The 21868-nt window shown below is 39.9% G+C and overlaps 1 protein-coding gene across 12 annotated transcripts in view; it reads right to left on the minus strand.

Annotated features, from left to right (window-relative positions):
* LOC108260972 (adhesion G protein-coupled receptor L3) overlaps nt 1–21868 on the minus strand; it is a 338157-nt gene that overhangs the window by 263799 nt on the left and 52490 nt on the right. Inside the window, exon 1 of one of the 12 annotated variants that reach the window (XM_017461738.3) lies at nt 9258–9416. The exons of the other annotated variants lie outside the window; for them this stretch is intronic. The gene's annotated coding sequence lies outside the window, so the exon portion shown is untranslated. Of the gene's footprint in view, nt 1–9257; nt 9417–21868 lie in introns of those variants that run through there. 12 annotated transcript variants of the gene reach the window in all.

Raw genomic sequence — 21868 nt, forward strand, 5'->3', positions numbered from 1 at the left:
ATTTTAGTCATAAGCCAGCCTTAGATTCAGAATCATGGGACTTGTCAATATATATATATATATATATATATATATATATATATATATATATATATATATATATATATATATATATATGTGTGTGTGTGTGTGTGTGTGTGTGTGTGTGTGTGTGTGTATATATATATATATATATATATATATATATATATATATATATATATATATATATATATATGCTCTCTCTCTCTATATATATATATGTATGCTTGTAGAACAGGGTGCAGAAGTTTACACACCCCAGGGTTTCTTGATGTATATATCACTGTGTTCCACTACTCTTCTACCACAAATAAACGCAAGAACACATTAAACGCAGTAAAATACGTTTGCTTTAAATGAAGAAAAATGCTGTTCCTCCATTTTTCCAATCTCATAAACCAGCCTTAGATGGCGACGAATGACGGGATACATCATATCGAACATTATTATATAAGTTTATACGGTATGTATGCATGTAGAAATAAGTACAGAAGATTGTACCTCTGGAGGTTGTACTGTACCTCAGGATCATTTTCCCAATCTATTTTGCATGATATTATTTATCTTGGCCTTAAGGTGTAAAGTTATCATGGCTTTAAAATGTTCTTCCTCCGGCTCACCAGTGAGTGGCTTTGTGATTTTCGGACGCTGTCTCTCCCTTGGCCATGGGATGTTGACAGGCTATTAAACTGTCGGCGCGGATGTGTTTCGCTTAACTGTAATTACAGAGGAAGACCGGCAGCAGTAATGCCATTTTATGACTCATATTTATAAACTGACTGTAACACATTAAACCTTCGCCTTTGTGGACTGAACACGGCGTCGTTAATTTGCTGCTTTTGCTTATACAAGTTTGGGAAGGTGACTGAATGTTTATGAGGGTTTCTGTACTAATGGCGTGCAAATCACAACTGGGCATGTTATTTATAATAAAAAATAAGAAAGAAATTGTTTAGAATACCGTCATTACTATAGAGTAGAACTGGGGGTTGGTTGTATAAATACTGCCTATGAGTGTACTCGATCAATTTCATGTAATCAAAAAGACGTTAACAAAAAAAAAAAAACAGTCTAAATTCAGCGCAGACTTTAGGTTAATGCGTCAGAACATCAATAAGACTTGAGGCTTATTTGTTAAAATGACCTAATGTACAGTACTTGTGACTACGCCAACAATTAAGCTCTTGGCCCGCAGTATAGTTTCAAATCTTCTCCTTTCCCCATCTGCCAAATACACATCACCTGACCACGCATAGCTCACTTCATTTGCCATGCAAATCTAAGCACCTTATTAGTCAGTGCGCTCTGGCTGGTGGGTTAAACCAAACACACTGATCTCATCCTTAACTCACGGACTCGGGCGTCTGCGTGCGACCGTGTTTTGTGCATGTGGGCTAATTCCAGACCATGAAACATGAGTTGAGGGAGCGAGAGCGAAACACAGAAGCATATATCTGTGTCTGTAAGGTGGGCGGGTAAAGGCGGGGTCGCTCCGGTGACTTGATCCATGTTTAAAACATGCAAGCTAATTGAGCTGAAATGAATCCTTATCACCATGGCAACACCACAGAGACCTACAAGAGGTGTTCCATGCGTTGTTGTTAAGCACGGTTGTTCGTTTTACATATATGTATATATTTGTGAGTGTGTGTGTGTGTGTGTGTGTGTGTGTATGTGTGTTTTAAATAGTCACAGAAGCAGGGGAGGTTAGGGACAAGGACAGATTTAATGGTAATTGACACCTGTCACAAACACACGCACACACAGTAAATCAAAAGACTTGAAGACAGCAGGTGTGTGTATGTGTGTGTGTGTGTGTGTGTGTGTGTGTGTGTGGCATACTCGATGCTTGGCGGGGTCCCTGGTGTAGGCAGATGGCGAAACTCAATTAGACCTTCTCAATCCCTCATGCTTCCAGCTCACACAGAAAGAGGAAGAAAAAAAAGAGCTAGAAAATGAATGAGAAGAACCACTCTGTTCATCTCGTACACATTAGACCCCTCCCTCTCCATCTCTCATTCCCTCCCTGCAACCCTCATTGCCGCTCTCCATCGCTCTCTGACAGGTGTAAATGGGATTATTTTAAGGTGTACGTTACACCACACATAACTGCAAGATATCTGGCTCTTATAGGAGATTGTTGACATTAATTAACTATTAAAAACTAATTACAGCCTCAATGTGGCTCCAGCTCTCTCTCTCTCTCTCTCTCTCTCTCTGTCTCTATATCTCTCTCTCGCTCTCACTCACTCACTCTCTCTCTCTCTCTTTCTCGCTCTCTCTCTCTATCTCTCTTTCACTCTCTCTCTCGCTTGCTCTCTCTCTTGCTCTCTTTTGCTCTATCTCTCTCTCTCTTTCGCTCTCTCTCTCGCTCTCTCTCTCTCTTGCTCTCGCTCAACCTCTCTCTCTCGCTCTCTCTATCTCTCTATCTCTCTCTCCTTTCTACACATCCTCCCTCTATCCTTTCCACTTTCTTTGTCCAGTCGTGTTTTTTTTTTCTTCATGTCTCTGATGCTCTCTTTTATTCCCGCTTTTGAACTTCAATACAATGTAAGCAGTTGGCTTCAGCATTAACTACATATTGCGATCATTTTAATGGCTCCAAGTACCTACAGGCTCAGAACATATGAAACTTTCATGAATGATAATAGCTGACTCTGTAAGCATTGATGATATCTGTTTCACCTGAAGTGTTCAAAGTTCAATGTCAAAACCAGATGGCAGGGGTGGGGGGGGATTTCTAGTATGGTTGAAGTCACAGTTTATCCTTTTATCTCTGTCACTGGGCGTCCTCTTCCTGTCCACAACAAAGGAACAAACCTGATCTCAGTTTCACACATTCAGACCGAGTGGAAACTGATCCAATCTGTCCACGACAGGTGCACTATCACCTAAATAGGATTAATTCTAAACACCCAGTGATAAACTGAAGCATCACCTAGTGTGGAGGTCATCAACTGATGGCCAGAAAAATATTTCCTTGGCTTGAACCGTGCACTTGAAAAAAATTATTATATCCTGTAACAGAGCAGATGTATGTCTGTAGTTCAGCGATCAGTTTTCTAAACATGAACCATCACAGCTTATGTATCAGATCCTCTGTTGTGGCTTCTCCAATCAAATGCCTTTCTGTAAATTATTTAGCATTCCCTCCAGGATTTCGCGATCGCGGAAATGAACGCAACAACGAACAAACTCCGCGATATTCGGAAGAGCTTGCAATTTTTCAAAATTTACCGCAGATCTTCCGCAGATTTAGGGCCGTGACGTCATCACAACGTGCATCCAGTCAAAGCCCTCTTCGATTCACGTGCGTCGAACATGAGTACAGCTAAAAGGTCTCGTTTGCCAACAAACCTCACTGCGAAAGGCCGCGCAAAATCATTTCGTGCAATTGCGAATTCGCGGATTCAAGTAGTTTTCAACAAAATAAGCACAGAAAACTAATAAATAAACAAACATATAAAAGCCACAGCAAAATCAAGCATTTTCGGCAGCAACAATGACAAAAAAAAACATTAGCGCAGAAAGGAGAGAGTTTTCATGTTTTTCATTTTATTCCCCCTCTGAAATTGTGATAGACATAATCAAAATTACGTGATTTGTTTGTTTGTTTTTTATCTGAAAATGAAAACAAAGAAGTGACAAAGCGGAACATAATGTAACCACTGCAAAGGTCCTGAACCGGACCTTTGTACGTAAGCAAAGGAATTGATGCTACTGGACAAATTTTCGCTGAACGCCCCTGACGTAGTCGGTCTTTATGAGGCACTTGAATCAACTGAGTTCATGGCCATAAACTGTGTTGATTGTAACATTTAGGGCATTCATTTAAGATTCAGGACATAGTCTAAATCTCCACTAACACCAAGCACAAATTCTGCTTATTCAGAAGAAAGAATAAAGTCAAACGCTAAACCTTTTCTATTACTTTAAAGAAGGGTCCTTGTCGTGGTACGCATGCTCTAGTTACAGGGTTATTGGGGTTAAAGCGTCCTCTTTATAGATGTGAAAAATTTTACTTTCAGATATCAGACGTGAACTCTCTCAATATTACTATTAGATTTTTTTTTTACATCAATTATACTGATGTCATGTTATCTAACAATAACATGAACTATACATTCATATAAAGAACCTGAGGTTATCCCTCCCACCAATGTTTCGGATTAGTAACTCGGTGGGAAGATTGGGCTTTGATTGGATGTGAGGCGATCCAGTCTTGGCTCAGTAGGTCTGAGGAAAAGACGTAAACTATATTCGTCTGGCTCTATACTTATTCATCTGGTACACCGGCACTGAAAAACCTGCCAGAGATAGGTCGATGTGAATGGGAGAGTTTTTTCAATGCCATGTCACTCAGTTCTCGGTATTCAATGTGCACAGATATCCCAAAAAATCCCCAGTGGCATCTCTGTGAATCTCTGTGTATAATCGTTTAAAATAAAACTTTTCTCGTGACCCCCCTGCTACCGCTGTATGACCCCCCGGGAGGGGGGTCGGGGGTTTGCGACCCCCAGGTGAAGAACCGTTGGTCTGGAGCTTACATAGAATGGTGCAAGAACAACAACCATAACAATAACAAAAAAAAAACATCCAGTAATAGCAGTTCTTCTGGTAGTAACACCTTATTGTTGAGATGAGACAGGTTAGAGAAAACTGCTTCAAGCTGACAGGAACTCAATAGTATGATAGAAATGATAGTAACTCAAATAACCACTCTTTCCATCCATAGTGAGCAGAAAGGCATCTCAGAACACACAAAATGTAAAACCATGAAGCAGCTGGGCTACAACAGCAGAAGAACTCATCAAGGTCCACACCTGTCAGCAGGAATCTGAGTCTATAGAGGGTACAGGCTCACTGAATTTATACAGTCGAAGAGTTGTACAGGTATACACATTGTTGGTGAGCGTATAAATATATTACACTTCAGCTGATAGAAAACTTACTTTAACTTTTTTTCCCCTCTTTCAATAGAAGCATGACTTTGTATGTTCAAATGCCGTCTATGCAATTTGTACAAGCCAGTAGTGTTGCACATGGCAGTTTAGCACTGGTTGCTTAGCAATTGTTGCTATGTTGTATATGTTACATATGCTTTCACAAGAAAGTAAACACCGGTCATATTTGTGCCTGAGCTGTGCCTAACTTTGGTTGTCCTCTCTATATAGACACTCGTCTATATCGTAGGTGTAGCTCATTAGTGGCTAATGAGCACCCTGTGAGTTATATACATGTATTAAGGAAGCACTATATTTTTAAAGAATTGCGATTGTGATCCTAATTCACCTTGCAAAAAATTCAATCAAATTGATGAGCATGTTAAGTGTCAGGATATAGCACAGATGGTAAGTGGAAAAAAAAATCTACTCACACACATACACACACACACACACACACACACACACACACACACACACACACACACACACCGAGAGGTTAAAGGCCTCGCTGAATAACAAGGAAATGCATTGGAACTCTTTTGTGTGTCTGGCTCAAAATAGGCTAGGAATGTTTTCCAATCCAATCTTCCGTTTTTGAAGCAAGACCCATATTAGAGTTCTGAATATCCTCAAAATATCTGGAGTCACTGATGTACAGCCCCCCCTTTTTTTAATGCTGATTGGCTTTGCTACAATATTTAATACTGAAATCCAGACAGGTGATGACCCCTGCTTTAAATGACCCCACACTTACAATCTCTATCCTGTGTTTATATGTTTCTGTAAAGCTGCTTTGAGACAATGTCCATTATTAAAAGCACTATACAAATAAAATTCTATTGAATTGTACTGAATTAAAAGCTTCTGCAAATTCACACGTATAATCTTTGTCTTGCAAGTTAATCAGCAGCGGTGCCAGTATCGGCTCTTTGTCTCTTTTCAATTATAGTGCCTACTCTTAATTTTGTTATATAATAAAGTATTTGGTGCATTAATTTTTTTTTATCTATAAACATAAAAAAAATGCTTTCAGAAAACAAGCCATAGTCTTTTTAATGCCATCCACTGTGTAGGTGTGGTGATGGCAATCGCCCACTAGCTCTGTACAGCTGAAAAAAATGATATCCTGCTCAAACCGTTGGCCTTATGGTCCCATTAATGCCGGGTCACAGTTCAAACCCAGTACAACCAACATTGTCTTCTTGTCTTCTCATAATGAGAAACACACTCGCAAACAGAAAGAAAGAGCACATACCAACTGCAAAACTACATAATTTTTTTTTTTTAAACCCACAAGAGAGCACCCACACAGACTGCATTTCTGAACCAGAAGGGTGAAGGTCACATCCTCTCTGCTTTCTTTCACAATTTATAAACAGCGCTCAACCTCCCTCGGCTAACACACGGTCCTAATACACCACAGTTCGGCAACACGCCTCATCATGAGCAATAGCACGGGAAGCTTTTACTTCAGGGCAAAGGCCTTGTCCGTTATTGTACAGTAGCTTTACTCGTCAAGGTTAATACACAGACACACACCCACACACTCGATATCGCTAATCTAACAAGGGAACCACTTCTGCCTCTGTTGTATTTTTGAGTTTTACAACCCAGATGTGGATGACTGAATTTTTCTGTGTGTGTGTGTGTGTGTGTGTGTGTGTGTGTGTGTGTGTGTGTGTGTGTGTGTACGTGTGTGTATGCGGCGAGCCAGGCATTAGGGATTAGGCCTGTTTTGTTCACACGCGTCAAGCACACAAAAGCGCATTGGTGACTGCATGTCTGTGTTTGCAGAAGAGAGACATGGAAGCTTAGCTATTGCAACACTCCACACACAGTCACACACACCTGTGGTCTTAAGCATACACACACATGTACATAAACACACCTGTAGACTCACAAACTAATGCAAACGCAGCTGAAAGTGGGGCTGTCGGAACAAGAGTAAGAAATGTATATACAGGATCTATCTCGAGGCATTTTGCTAACTAGCAGCGAAGTAAAAGTTGAGTACAGGTGCTAGGCTCAGGCTATCGGTTTTAGGTTAGAATAACGTCTTTACACTTAGCGTGGTGGAAAATTTGGTACCTAGAATGTGCAGGTTGCTCTGAGAAGGATTTATGTCATTTTAATTAATAAAAAAGTTAAGCCACTGGGAAACAGACAACAATTGTAAGCTAGCTAATGACTAGAACTAAAATGCTTTATACGGGTAGCGTGAAGGTCTAGTGACAGTAAAAACAACCCAGAACTATTGAGAATATCAACATTTACCTCAGATGTGTGGAAACAATTAGTGTGAAAATACTCTGTACAGCTAAAATTGCACTATTATTACATTTAGCAGTGACCGCTAAATGAATGGCATGCTGTTAAACATTAATGTTGGATCACAACTTGTGAACTCAGATTTAAGAAAAAAAAAAGAAAAGAAACAAAGTCATCTGAAATGTGAATATCACAAAAGTGAGAAGCCATTTAGCCATTTCCAGAACAATTATATCTCTGGAGTCATTCCTTATCTGTGTTTTTGCACAATTCTTCATATTTTTTAGCACTAAATGTTCCTATAACGTTACTACAACTTTCCACGTTTGTGGTATTCACATTTCAGAAGGCATTTCTGGTTGTAATGCAATGTTGAAAATATGACAAAACAAACAAACAAAACATGGAAATGCAGTTAGCGGTGGATGCTAAGTGTAATTACAGTGTAATTTCAGTTGTACAGATACTTTTCTGTGAAATTGTTTTCACACATCTGAGGTAAATATTGATATTTCCAATATTTATGTGCTGTTTTCACCGTCATTAGACTTTCATGCAACCTGTATGAGGATTTTTTTTATCTTTACTCATTAGATAGCTAATGCTAACTGATAGTTTTTATGCTGTTTAAAAACTATTACAACCTAGAACCTGTCGAATACTGAAATACGTAAAGGTCTGACAGGATCTTTTGTTAGCTGGGGCTCTTTCATGCTAGTTCTGCTCTATAAACCTGTGTAAACCTAAAGAGAACTGTGCTCAGTCCAGGAGTAAAGGAAAAAAACAACTTTTATCAGCACACTGCAGTGTTCTCTGAGAGCTAGACATACCTGAAAAAGGCAAAGAAAGCAGAGTAAGGGTTCATTACTCCTCAATAGGAGCGCCGCCTAAAAACAGACTCTATCCTATCTATTTCAGCGTGACCTATCCGCACGACATAGATGAAAGAGTGCAGCATGTGGTCCAGATGCTGCACCGTCGAATGAAAAATTCAAATTCCTTGCTAACGGTCTACGTCAACCAAACTCTGGTTTGGTTCAAATTCTTTGCTGGTTTTGGATGGAAGTGACTCTGTTCTCTTATCAAACATGGAAACATAATGGCGGAAATGATACCCAGCTGAGGGGGGGGGAACCCCAATAGAAACCCACATAGAATTTGTAATGGTTTTAGTGGTTATAATGGGGTTTGTATTGGTTTTAATGGAAACTGTAATGGTTGTAAAACTGCAAAATCTTTACTGGTAAGTTGGTGCCTTCTATTTGTGGCTATTTGTTATGTCTAGTGAATATCATTAAGGACCAATAATGGTAATGGTAATGTTTTTTTTTGTGGTTAGCTGATGGTTTATAATGGTATTTATAGTGGAAACCTTTCAAATTTCTGTGATGGTTTATTTTGTTTTTATTCAGCATGATTTTTTTTTCTCACTGGAAAAAAAATCACATTCATTAGCTAGGCCACTATGCTAGTGAAAGCTCCAACGGTCAGCGAATTTATTTAGGCTAAAAAGTGACAACGAATGTAACGATTCATATTTTGACGATATAATTACAATATGTACGTTGTTTCAGACTTCAGAAAACCAACAAGTACTTGAATCACCAGAAGTGACTTTGTGGAGCCGTATACAAAAGACATAGAAAGCTAATCAGGTGTATGATTTTTTTTCTTTCTATAGTTGTTGGATGAGTAAAGAAAAAACTTATAGAAACTATACCTATAGCTAAACGTTTGAAACGATCACGTCAATTGACCGGATCATTTAATTGCTAAATATAAACAGATCTAGACTTAAAATGAATAAATGAGTATGCTGCCACAACCAAAACACACGAACAGGCAGGTAAATAAAGACCGAAAGCTATGATTAATCAGTTAGGTAGCAAAGCTCAATCATATTGCTGTTATTTTAAATAAACTGAGGAAGACAAAATTGGTCGAGATTAAAATATGGTTAATTGTGTAGCTTTACCAGACATGAAAACACAAATAAACCACTATTTAGAAAAACGTTTTTACCTGTTTGGTGAAGGCGTTTTTGTTTAATGAATGGTCTCTCACTGTTAATGCACAACCCAAACCTAAATACTCAGCTCAAAATTGCCCAAGGCTTTTGTATCAGATGTTTACAGGGTCTTGAATGTTTCAGAAGTTTTGACCTGCTGAAGAGGGCAGTTAACCATTCACCTTGTAGTGCATTCTCAGACACAATGTACTAGTTACTCAAGCAGCCATTCTTGGAATTCTACTTGGATCAGATATAAAAGATTTTTTTTATATATATGTTTTGGGGACCTGCGTATTTGTATAAACTTCAGAGAGACACCTAGCTACAGTATATATATATATATATATATATATATATATATATATATATATATATATATATATATATATTAGTAACGTTGCTCCAGCAACGTTAGTCAGGATATGATTAAGTTAACTACACTACTTGGATTTCCTATCCGCAACCTAATACCATTGTTTCGACAGCACGCGATGTAGTTAATGTGATCGTCAGTCATCACCTATGTGTAGTGGATTTATCTGAAAGACACAAAGCGATATCAGCTTACCTGGTTCCACTAATTCAGCCGATGTCTAATGGGGACCAACCACTTAAGAGCTCTCTACACTCTCGTCGGCTCACGGGTAGAAAAAAAGGCCACACAGGGCTGGATCCCGACACTGTAAGGTACTGTGAGCTGACTATCTACGTATATAAGCTAAAGGTGTCATTCAGGCAGTAATAGGAAATCAAAGGCTATTAACCTTCAACCCCAGTAAGAAAAATAATTCAATTTCAATTAAAGAAAAAACATTCCTGTGTCAATATTTTTGAATTGTGTCTCCAAGGGACACACACACACACGTTTGTTTTAAAGACCACATGAAATGCCTTGAAACGTACAGCGTTTTCCGATGTGTTGACATAATTTCCACTGAAACAGGACGTCAGGGCGGGACATATTGCGGGACTCCGCTCCCTTTTAAATAGCCAACAGCGTTTAGCTTACCTCACAGCCAGGAAAATTATAACTGCTGGGGGTGGGACACTTCAGATTCAAGACAGCGTTTGATTGGACAGAAAATCTGATGAGAAGCCAAAGTGCAGAATGATGTCATCAAAATTGTTGATCCATATAGGTGGTAGAGAGAGACTGTAAATTCTGAATGCATATACCTTTTTGTCATTGTTTTGGAGCACTCTAGCTTATGGATAACCTTAAGGCTGACATATTCATACTAAAAGCCACAAAACTTCAAAATTCCGATTTCATGGGGACTTTAATATCCTTGTGAGGACCTTCCATTAACATAATTATTCAAAGGTGCTCATAAATACCCACACCTCAAGCTTTAACTAAGTAGCCAAAATAATTTTTCTATGCTATTTTTGATGTTTTTTAAACAAAACAAACAAAAACAAAACAAACAAAAACAAAACAAAGAAGTGGGGACTTTTAACTGGTCCCCCACTAAACAAAACAGGGAAACAGGGCTGTGTCTTTAGGAAACTGTCAAATATTCGTATCCTTGATCCATTTGGTCCCCACCAAGATATAAACACACACACAAACACACACACACACACACACACACACACACACACACACACACACACACACACACACTAATATGCTATGAGGGCTGTTAGAATAATCATTACTCAAGGCTTAGTAATTGAAGTTGAGATTACAGTCCAAGGTCTGGGAGTATTTTTCAGTCATATATGACTCCATGTGTGTGTGTCTGTGTGTGTTTATGTTTCTATGTATGAGCTGGTAATCAGTAAAGTTATTATAAGCAAGCACCTTGTGGCCGTTACTGTATAATGGCTAATCTATTTTCTGCATTCTGCCCATCTCATTCCCACATTAAATCAACAGCTCGGAGTGTAAGAATTCACACAACAATGGCCTCTTTCCTCCTCGCTCAGTAAGCATGTGTGTAAGCATGTGTGTATGTGTGTTCTCAGTGCATAGGCATCCAACCCGCCCCACTCCTGTTTTCTGACTCACTAGCACTGTGAATTATTTTTCAGTCCTCCCTTTGTATTCCATAAGCACAAACGCCTCCCTTGCCATAAAATGTTGTGTCCACAGGAAGGTGTTAAGTCCACATGTGAATCCTCTGCATGACGAATCAGCCGAGGCTTTCAGATTACTGGCTTCAAACTATACTGAATGTTCATGCACACAAAACTCTGCGCTAAAAAAAATTGGAGTTGTTCTATAATTGGATTCAACCACCTAGCAACAGTCACTACTTTCTTCAAATCTAAGACACTGCTAAGTTATAAACAGAAAACTATCATTTCTGTCGTACAGTTACAGTAGTAGTTCTGTCTGTCGAATTAGTCATTGTAAGGAAAAAGCCCCCCTGAACTTAAAAACAGGATTTATATATATATATATATATATATATATATATATATATATAATATATGTGTGTGTGTGTGTGTGTGTGTGTGTGTGTGTGTGTGTTTTTCTGATTCTGATTACAACCCCAATTCCAGAAAAGTTGGGACGCTGTGCAAAATATAAATAAAAACCGAATGCAATGATTTGCAAATCTCATAAACCCACGTTATTCACAATAGAACATAGACAACATATTAAATGCTTAAACTGAGGAAATCTACCATTTAAAGGCAAAAAATAAGGTAATTTTGAATTTGATAGCCGCAACACGTCTCAAAAACTTTGGGATGGGGGCAACAAAAGCTATTATTTTATACCGGAGTGCTATTGAATGCTTGATTCTGATTGGCCAAAAGGTGTTATTTAATTTCTATATAAATAAACATATAAGGTTTATATCAAATGCGCTCATTATAATATGTGATTATAATATTTCTGTAGTAACAACTTATACATGAACTTGTAACAGATTTAGAAAATAATGGCTTAGCGGTTAGCACGATTGCCTCGCACCGCCGGGATTGGGGGCTCTATTCCCACCTCCTCCCTGTGTGAGCGGAGATTGCCTGTTCTCCCTGTGCGTCGGGGGTTTCCTCAGGTTACTCCGGTTTCCTTCTCCAGTCCAAATACAAGCGTTGCAGCCTGATTGGCATGACCAAAGTGTCCGTAGTGTGTGAATGAGTGCGATGGGTTGGCATTCTGTCCCATGCCTTGTGCCCCGAGTTCCCTGGGATAGGCTCCTGCTCTAAATCCCCCTCAACCCCCCCGAGGCTGTCTAGGATAAGCAGTACAGAAAATTAATGCATGGATGGAAGAAGTTTCCATGTAGAACATAGAAGGTAAAACTGTAACTTAAACATTTAATTTTAGAACATTTTTGATTTTATATATATATATATATATATATATATATATATATATATATATATATATAATCAGTTCAAAAATCTGGAACCTTAGGAAGAAAGTAAAACAACTGACCTTTTGTAAATGGAATAGAACTGTCTAAAATCTGTCCTCCTGATGTATTTTGGTATGTGTGTGAGTGGGCTTAAGCCATTGATTGGACCTGAACGCATGTTATCAGTAGCAGGTCTGAACGAGGTCGTCCACAAAGCCCTATCAGCCACCAATTATTACCCTTCGCTCTTATCATGGCTGCACAGCCTGTTCCGCTTCCACTCCCTCATAGTGGCCTACGTGTCCCATAATTCATCAGTCAGGGCACCTCTTTCCTGACACATGTAAAGATTAATGCTAATTAGAGGTGCGTAGCGTATCGTCTCTTTTAATGAGGAGCCGCTGAGGTCATTTGACATCAGATCAGGCTGAGATTGATTGAAGAAAAAAATGATTGGAGAAATCCATCTCAACTAAATATCTGTATCAGAGGTAAGGGATGTGAACATGACCTATTCGGCTTTTTGTAGAGCACACACACACACACACACACACAAACACACAATGAGCATTGAATTTTTACCTGCAACATTTCAAATCAAATGATGGATCAGCAAAAAAAAGAGCAAAACAACCTCCGAATGATCTTTAAGACAGATGATATAGTAGCAAAGCCGTCTCCCGGCTGAAACAAACCTTCCCGGTTTGCTCGCAGAGACAGAGTGTGTTAAGTTAGGCTACCTGCTGCGTGTCAATACTCCGTCCGTCATGCCTTCACTGCGCTCTATATATTGATTAAGCCATAGATCACAAAGGACCTACAAGACATTATTTCTAATTAAAAAGTACGCTATAAATTGTGTGTTTTATTGCGCCTGGACTCTAAATAACCGGAGGGAGAAGAGACAGAGAGGGAGTAGCCATGGAGGGTTTAAAGGAGCAATAAAGAATGAGACCGAGATGCTGAAGCACCCAGTGGACCTACACATGCAGAAACACACTTAATGAGAGCTTCCTCATCATTTCAGTGAGTGAATTCCAAAGATGGATCCCTCGCTGAATAAATCTACTCTTTCGCAAAAAAACATGAGATCTCCTGCCGGTTTCCCACCAGAGGCTGTGTGAATATAATAACATCAAGTTTTGTTTTTTTTTAAATCTCACGATTCAGCACAGCAACGCACCAAAAAATAAATAAATATTTATGACTGTCAGGAGTTTCTAGAAAGTTCCCTTCCCATTCAGATTCGTTCATCTTGCTTGCTGAATCTGGTTCTGGGAATTTTATGAAGCAATCTGTCAATCATTTAGCAGTAAAATGTTCATCTGCACTGTACAATGTTTTGTGTGTGTGTGTGTGTGTGTGTGTGTGTGTGTGTGTGTGTGTGTGTGTGTGTGTATAGAGCTCTATATACTGTATGTATACTCTAGGCTTGCGCGATATAACGATTTAATAACCTCGACAAAATTTTACACTACCATGATATCCTGTGACATTTACTCTGGTTAAAGTATATGACCAGACCTGCTTTCCTTTACACACTTTGCGTAGGAGCTCTGCAGTTTAACGTTGGAGTACGCCAGTAAAAGTTGCCACTCAAAAGTACCCCCAAAGAGCAGTCTCTATCTTCAAAAGAAATTGAAAGATGAGCCAATCAACATATGAGCCTGGAATGATTTGAGTAGGTGTTTGGAACTGATATTAAACTACACTGCCTGGAAGCCCCACCCCCTTCCCCTTCAGAGAATGTTTTGAGTTGAAATAAAATCAGACAGTAAAACTGTATGTTCAGCACGTTTATAGTTCACCTCAAATGCCACTGAAGTATTTGAAATCTGTGCCAAAAAATGTTCCACATGCAACCAACCATACCTTTGCTTGCTTGCTTTTGGTTCCTCTCACTAAGGAAGCTCTTCAATGTTCTATGTAAAACCCTACAACAGAATAGATGCCAAGAAGATGCTAGAACATTTATCCTTCCAAAGCACCCTTGAAAATATCTGCAGCAATTTCAATTTTGGCCTAGAAGTAGACTGAATGAAGGCTCTGATATTCCGTAACTGCTGTGTCCAACAAAGAAAGCAGCTGCCTTCGTGCCTTGAGACCTACATGTCATCACATGTCTGCAGCCATACCGTATCAGACGTACGGACAGTTCACTTATTGAAATATGAATGATGCTTAACATGACAGCTATATTACAGGAAATGTTGCCATTTAATAAAAACCAGCCAATTTGCTTGTTAGTGAAGGTGTATGTGGAAAAAGGCCAGGTCTGTCAGATTCTGGCTCAGTTTTTGCTATAGTCCTGTGGGTTTCCTCTCCATGCCAAAAGCAGCAGCCAAACGTCATCACTCTTAACCTCTCAAGATATATTTTGAAGATAATACATTGGATTGGGGAAAGTTTAGGCTAAATTTTGTTTAGTCTAGTGCATCATCTAACGGATCTTAAGCTTTACCGTGCACCTGAACTGACCTATTCATGAACTATGATGGTAGTAAAGCAAGGATAGCAAAGCTTCAGAGCACTTGTTACATCTATCCTGCCATCCATTTTCCGTACCACTTATCCTACACAGGGACGTGGTGGGGCCTGGAGCCTATCCCAGGGAACTCGGGCACAAGGCAAGGGACACACACACACTACGGACAATTTGGAAACGCCAATCAGTCTTTGGATTGGGGAAGGAAACCAGAGTACCTGGAGGAAACCCCCAAAGCATGGGGTGAGCATGCAAACTCCACGTGCCCAGGGCGGAGGCGGGATTCAAACCCCCCAAACGAGGAGGTGCGAGGTGAACGTGATGTTCGAGGCCACCTATGTTTTGTTCCTATTTTATATTTTGTTATTGTTCTGGTTTCATTTTCTCCCCCAATCCTAATTCATTGGCTTGTGCGTGCTCAGTCAATTATCTCTGTTAACTGTGTCTTATTTCTGGTTTATTGCGTCATCAAATGTACTTGATTCTCACCATACTCACCATGTTTTCCCATTATTCTTTTTTGTTTTTTGCTAAAATGACGTTTATTGTTAAAGCCTTTGAGTATTGGTATCTTGGTTTCTTGTACATCCTTGTTTTGTTATCGTATAGGACACCATTTGGTATTTGAACTACACTCAGGTTTGGCGATCACCATTACCCTCATCACGCCTTTGCCTACCTTGTTATGAAGAAACTTGAATGCGTACAAGCTATACGTTATCTGATCATCTGACTACAACTTATTTATACACATTTTTGAACTCTAACCATGACCATCAGTCTGAGTATTATAAGTTACAAGGAAAAAATATTGGTCTTCTTGTGTATCATATTTGTCCCCCAATACTTGGTTCCCCTTGCCTTAATAACACTATCAATTCTGTCAGGTAAGGATGCTACAAGTGTTTTTGAGAGAGTCCCTGCCAATTTTATCCACTCTACAACTGACTGGCAATTCAGTTTGTGGTGGCTATTTTAGCGTTTCACCTGCTGTTCCAAATAATCCCAGTGATTTTACAGACCACTCAATGTGTCCTGCTGCCCCATCATGCTCATCGAAGGAGTCACACCAAGATTTGGCACCCTGCAGTTGTTATCCTGTGTGTGGTGTGTGGTGTTCTTCCTGGACATAAAGCACAAAAGTAACTTCAATTCAATTGAATTCAATTTTATTTCTATAGCGCTTTTAATAATAGACATCACAGAAATCCATATATTGATTTAGGTACCTAATGAGCAAATCTATGGCAAGGGAATATTCCGAGGAAGAAATCTTGAGAGGAAACAGACTCAAAATGGAAGACATCCTCATCATCTGACACCGGGTTGTAGGATTATAAATCACTACCCTTCCATAATTGTATACTATAAAGTTAAATATTACTAAGCGTGTTGAATAAGAGTCCTAGGATCAGCATGGGACAGCATGGGACACTGGGTAGTCTGGAAATCCATTTTATATGCTTATAAATTATATTCGTCCATGGCCAAAAATTTATGCAGACCTGACCATCACACTGATTTAATATCCCATTCCAGATTTAGCCCCCCTTTGTGGTTATAATAACCTCCACTCATTCAGAAACAAGAGCGTTAGTGAGGTCGGGCACTGATGTCGGGCGAGGAGATGTTCAGTGGGGTTGAAGTCTGTGCAGGCCACTCGAGTTCTTGTTAATGGTCTGCACTTATAGAGTGCTTTTATCCAAAACGTTTTATACTGTGTCTCATTCACACACACACACACTCACACACCAATGGTAGCAGAGCCGCCATGCAAGGCGCTAACTTGCCATCGGGAGCAACTTGGGGTTCAGTGTCTTGCCCAAGGACACTTCGGCATGTGGAGTCATGTGGGCCGGGAATTGAACCGCCAACCCTACGATTAGTGGATAACCCGCTCTACCACCTGAGACACAGCCGCCCGGAATTCTTCCACTCCAACCTCGGCAAACCGTGTCTTCATAGACCTCGCTTTGTGCACAGTGGCACTGCCATGCTGGAACAGGTTTGGGCCTCTTGGTTCCAGTGAATGGAAACTGCAATGCTGCGGCATACAAAGACATTCTAGACAAATGTGTGCTTCCAACTTTGTGGCAACAGTTTAGGGAAGAACCATATATGGATGTGATCCACAAATATTTGGCCATATAGTGTACATTAAGGCAATACCGTTGGTGGACGTGACTAATTGTTTGCTCTGGGAAGCGTAAATAACATGTTGTTTACTACTGTAAATAACTTCCTAGGTGCACTGACAATAGGACTGTCTCCCAGTACTTCTTCACAGTGCTGCAGCGTTTCCTTATGAAGAGTATCTGAGTACCTCTAGGAGGCGACAAGCACAAAACCCACGTTTCTGCTGAACTGCTCCATGTCCAGAAAAATGGCCCAAACAAGACAGTACTTGAGGAGTCCACCTGAGAAGTGTGTGTGTGTGTGTGTGTGTGTGTGTGTGTGTGTGTGTGTGTGTGTGTGTGTGTGGAGAGCTTCAAGTTACTGCTAGAGAAAGAGTGCTTGACGAATGGCATTTCTTCTAAACACCATCAGTAAACATAAGCAATGGAGGTGAGCTGATGGATTTCCATGCGTCAAATCTCAACGGATCCACAACAGACGCACAAACACTATGCATGCACACACCCAAAGAATCCGCTGTCAAACTATTCCCAGGCTGCCTCGGGCTTTTGACATGATTTGATTGGCCACAGGCCACAGCCATCAGTCACTGTCTCCAGATGTCTCAGGCATGCATGAGGTAAGTTTCACAGATTCGGATACAAGCGCATAATAGAGGGAGGGTGTGTCCTGCCGAAGAGAGACAGAAACAAAAGGACAGGAGAGGGACAATGGGAAAACAAGTAAGAAAAAAAGATGACAGAGGAAGACGGAGTGGCGTGTATGAGGGTGTGTTGGGCTTTGGGATGGCAGAAGGGTACTTAAAAGCCAGGATTTGCCTAACTGACAAGTTGTGGCCCACCAGATGACGAGTCAGTGGCCTGTGCGAGAGGAAACTGTGTGCATAATGGGGTGTGTGTGTGTGTGTGTGTGTGTTTGGATTTAAACACCATGGAAGCAACCACCCTGGAAGCACCCCTTATAAACAATACATACACAAATCTATGACAGCATTTGGAAAATAATAATTAAATAATTAAATAAACACAGACTTGAACTATTTTCTATCTATCTATCTATCTATCTATCTATCTATCTATTTATCTACGTATCTATCTATCCATCCATCCATCCATCCATCCATCTATCTGCCTGTCTGTATGTCTGTATATCTGCCTATTTATTAAGTTATTTTTTTGCAAGGTTGTTTGTTTATTTATTCATAGATTTGTGTAAATTGAATTTCTCATTGGTTAAAGAGTGAGAACTTGACACGCTCATCTACTTTAGCATCATTAAATTCCCCCCTGTGTGTGTGTTTGTGTGTGTGTGTTTGTGTGTGTGTGTGTGCATTTGTCCTTACATTGACTTATGCACATATGCATAGTGTGTATAATACACAGCAAGTACTGAATGAACCTTCGTTAACATACTCAGTTGTGATGGGTACACACTTGCTTCAGGGTGTGTACACGCGCACGCGTGTTTGTGTGTGTGTGTGTGTGTGTGTGTGTGTGTGTGTCTGCGAGTGCACATGACTTTCAGCTTGTCATTGTTGTCATTCCCGTGACAGCAGACAGGAGAACAGCAGGAAACACACACACACACACACACACACACACACACACACACACACACACACACACACACAAACACACACGAGAAACAACACATGATGCACACACAAACAGCTGCTGTCTTGAAAACTTGAAAACCTACTACAAATGCTTCTCTTGATTACTTCACGCATACCATTTTACACACACATACACACGCGCTTTAATAATCTGCAGCAGTTACACCAGTTGAGCTCTATTCACTCTATAAAGAGGATCCTTTAGTTTAAAAATGGGGCTGTCTATAATTTCAGCTCCATTCACACCACAGCCATTAAGGTGCATCTTAACTAGCAGAATGTAAAATGATCAGCGATCTAAACAGCCGCACCGTGTGATGTTTCTCACCATCTGCTGCCGATCAGTAACATGAACCACCGGCAGTACGAAAACTACATTCACGCTCGTTACACACACTGTTCCTCTGTTTCACTCTGACACACTTATAAGCAGTGGGCTTTGTTATAAGGTCCTGACTCAAATTAGCCATATTGTGCATTTCTAATACTATTTCTCATTCTGGCCTGTGGATGGTTGATCACAGCACTATCGAATTCTCCGTTCTCGGAGTTTCGCAAAAGCAGCATTGTAAATAGTATTGTAAAATGCTCTCTCTCTCTCTCTCTCTCTCTCTCTCTCTCTCTCTCTCTCTCTACCTTTTAAGGTGATATTAACTTTATGATGCTTTTAGCAAACTAGGCCCAGAAAGTGTTCATATTCTACTACAGTAGCTCGGACAGTAGCGTCGGTGCTCATTTAAATCACGAATTAGCTATCTTGAATATAGTCAAATGTATCAAGTAATTCCTATTATAATAATTTTTTTTCAAATTTGCAATGCAACTTGCAGAGTTGATTTGTGCTTTTTTGTGGAGAACTACTTGGCAAAATTGCAACTGCATGAAAAGGGCGGACCTTTTAGCTGTACTCGTGTTTGATGCACGTGAATCGAAGGGCGCGTTGTGATGATGTCACACGATGCGTCTCGGCCTAGACCCGTCTAAAATCTGCGGTAGTTCCGAAAAATTGAAAGCTCCTCTCTATACTGCAGCGTTTGTTTGATTTTGCATTGGTTTCTGCGAGGGACTGCTTTTAGAAGGAGTCTCCGGTATAAAAGTCGAAGCTAAAGCTGTTCATGTACATTTTCCGACACGGGGAAGTTTTCAGGATGGAGATATTTGCTGCTTCTCAGTAACGAGCTGCATTTTTGTTTCTTCAAGAGAACTTGACTTCAAGAGGAAGTGAGGGAATGGCTTTTAGTTTGAACACGAGTGAAACTAACTTACTTCGGGTAAACATTTAGAAGTTGTAAACAGTGGCAAATTGCTGTGGTATATAACAGGAATAAAACACCATAGTGTGTGCTGTTGTAGGAAAAGAATCAACATTAGATGATAGGAACTCTCTGAAAACACAAAAGATTGGAAGACAAGAGGAAGCACTATCAAGTCTTAGGAAATAAATAACAACTTGTTTTTTTGCCTTGGGAGCTTATTAAGGCTTTTAAGTTATAAAGTGCAGCTTGAGGCCAATTAATATGGCACTAAAGTCAAAGTTTATCACGAAAACAAAACAAAAGAGAAATCTTTTTCTAGTAATACTTCAGAGACACAGATAAGCCTGTACTAGTGTGTGTGTGTGTGTGTGTGTGTGTGTGTGTGTGTGTGTGTGTGTGTGTGTCCTGTCTGCTGAGCTGTATGATGCTGTCAGTTTCTCCTTCAGTCGCTCAGAGTCTCAGGGAGTGCTAGTCAGCTCTCTGCGTCCTACACACACACATACACACACACACACACACACACACACACACACACACACACACACACTGCAGGAGGAAGCTGAGTGTGCATGAGGACCTAATACTGCACATTTTCACACACCTTCAGAAACACAAACAAATACACTCTATAGATCAATGTGATAGATGTATGCAAATGAGTATGCAAATCGCACCATGAATAAACATGTGTGAACGCGCCTACTAGCCTTTAAGAGTCTCTTAGCGTTTTGATGGTTCAGTCGTTGCAGTAGCAAGAACAGCGCCAACCTCTAGTTGCAATCAAAGAGCCATTTTGTTTAACAAAGCGCTAACTCGAGCCGAAAGGTAAACAGTTTCAGGTCCTTGCTTTCAGTCAAATCATGTGATTTGCATCTGCCTTCTGGTTCCCAATGGCCTTCCATCACCCTCGCTCACAACACAAGTGGATAGAAAAGAGGAAAATCAGAGCACGAAGGATATGAGATGAAATATCATAGAGTGTGACGACTGAGACGTACTGGTATTATGAGTGCCTGTGCGTCTTTGTGTTTCTCACCCCCTCGTTTCATCACCACGACTGACACTAACTAGAAGCGAGCTCGCATTAAGCCAAGGAGAGCGCTGAATGAAGGACTCAATTCCACGTCACGCCACATTACTGCATTCCGACTGAATAAAGTCCTCAGACTGAAATTAATTTGACACCTTTCACCACTAATAGGCTGCTTGATTTGTGACTGAGCCTTACTTTGTAAGAGGCAGAGACACTACGGCATAAAAGACAAACTGAACCGAACTCTTTTCAAACCAGGAAGTCATCTAAAACTTTAGAGGTGTCCGTAACGAATTCATCATTTCTTATCATTAATACTGTATGTGCTTTTCATATAAAGAAAAGATGTACAAAATCTTCCTCTAGGCTGTTTTAATAGATGAATCAATCCAGGAAACAAATAGCCAAGCACAGTCATTAATTATTGAAGAACGACCTACAAGCACTTAGCTTGTTATTGAATAAAGCTGCTTAATATTAAATATCAGTCATTAATTATACGCAAAGGTTTCATATTTCACGTGGATAATTCTGCTTGGTGCATGACATTTGAGTCTGCGCTACTCACTGAGACAATTTGTCTAAAAACGTTTGCGCCACGGATGCAGAACTAATAAATTAAAGCTGATAAATTCCACGTCCGTGACAAGCGAGTGTTTCGTTTTTTCCTCGTTTTTTATAACCAATAGTTATAGTCGTAGATTAAAGTGTGTGTAAATGTGTTAAGAAACAGTGTAACAGCACTATGATTATTTCCATTATTATATTGTTTCCAAAATA

Source organism: Ictalurus punctatus, chromosome 29 (genome assembly GCF_001660625.3).
Source record: "Ictalurus punctatus breed USDA103 chromosome 29, Coco_2.0, whole genome shotgun sequence".
NCBI classification, from domain to species: domain Eukaryota; kingdom Metazoa; phylum Chordata; class Actinopteri; order Siluriformes; family Ictaluridae; genus Ictalurus; species Ictalurus punctatus.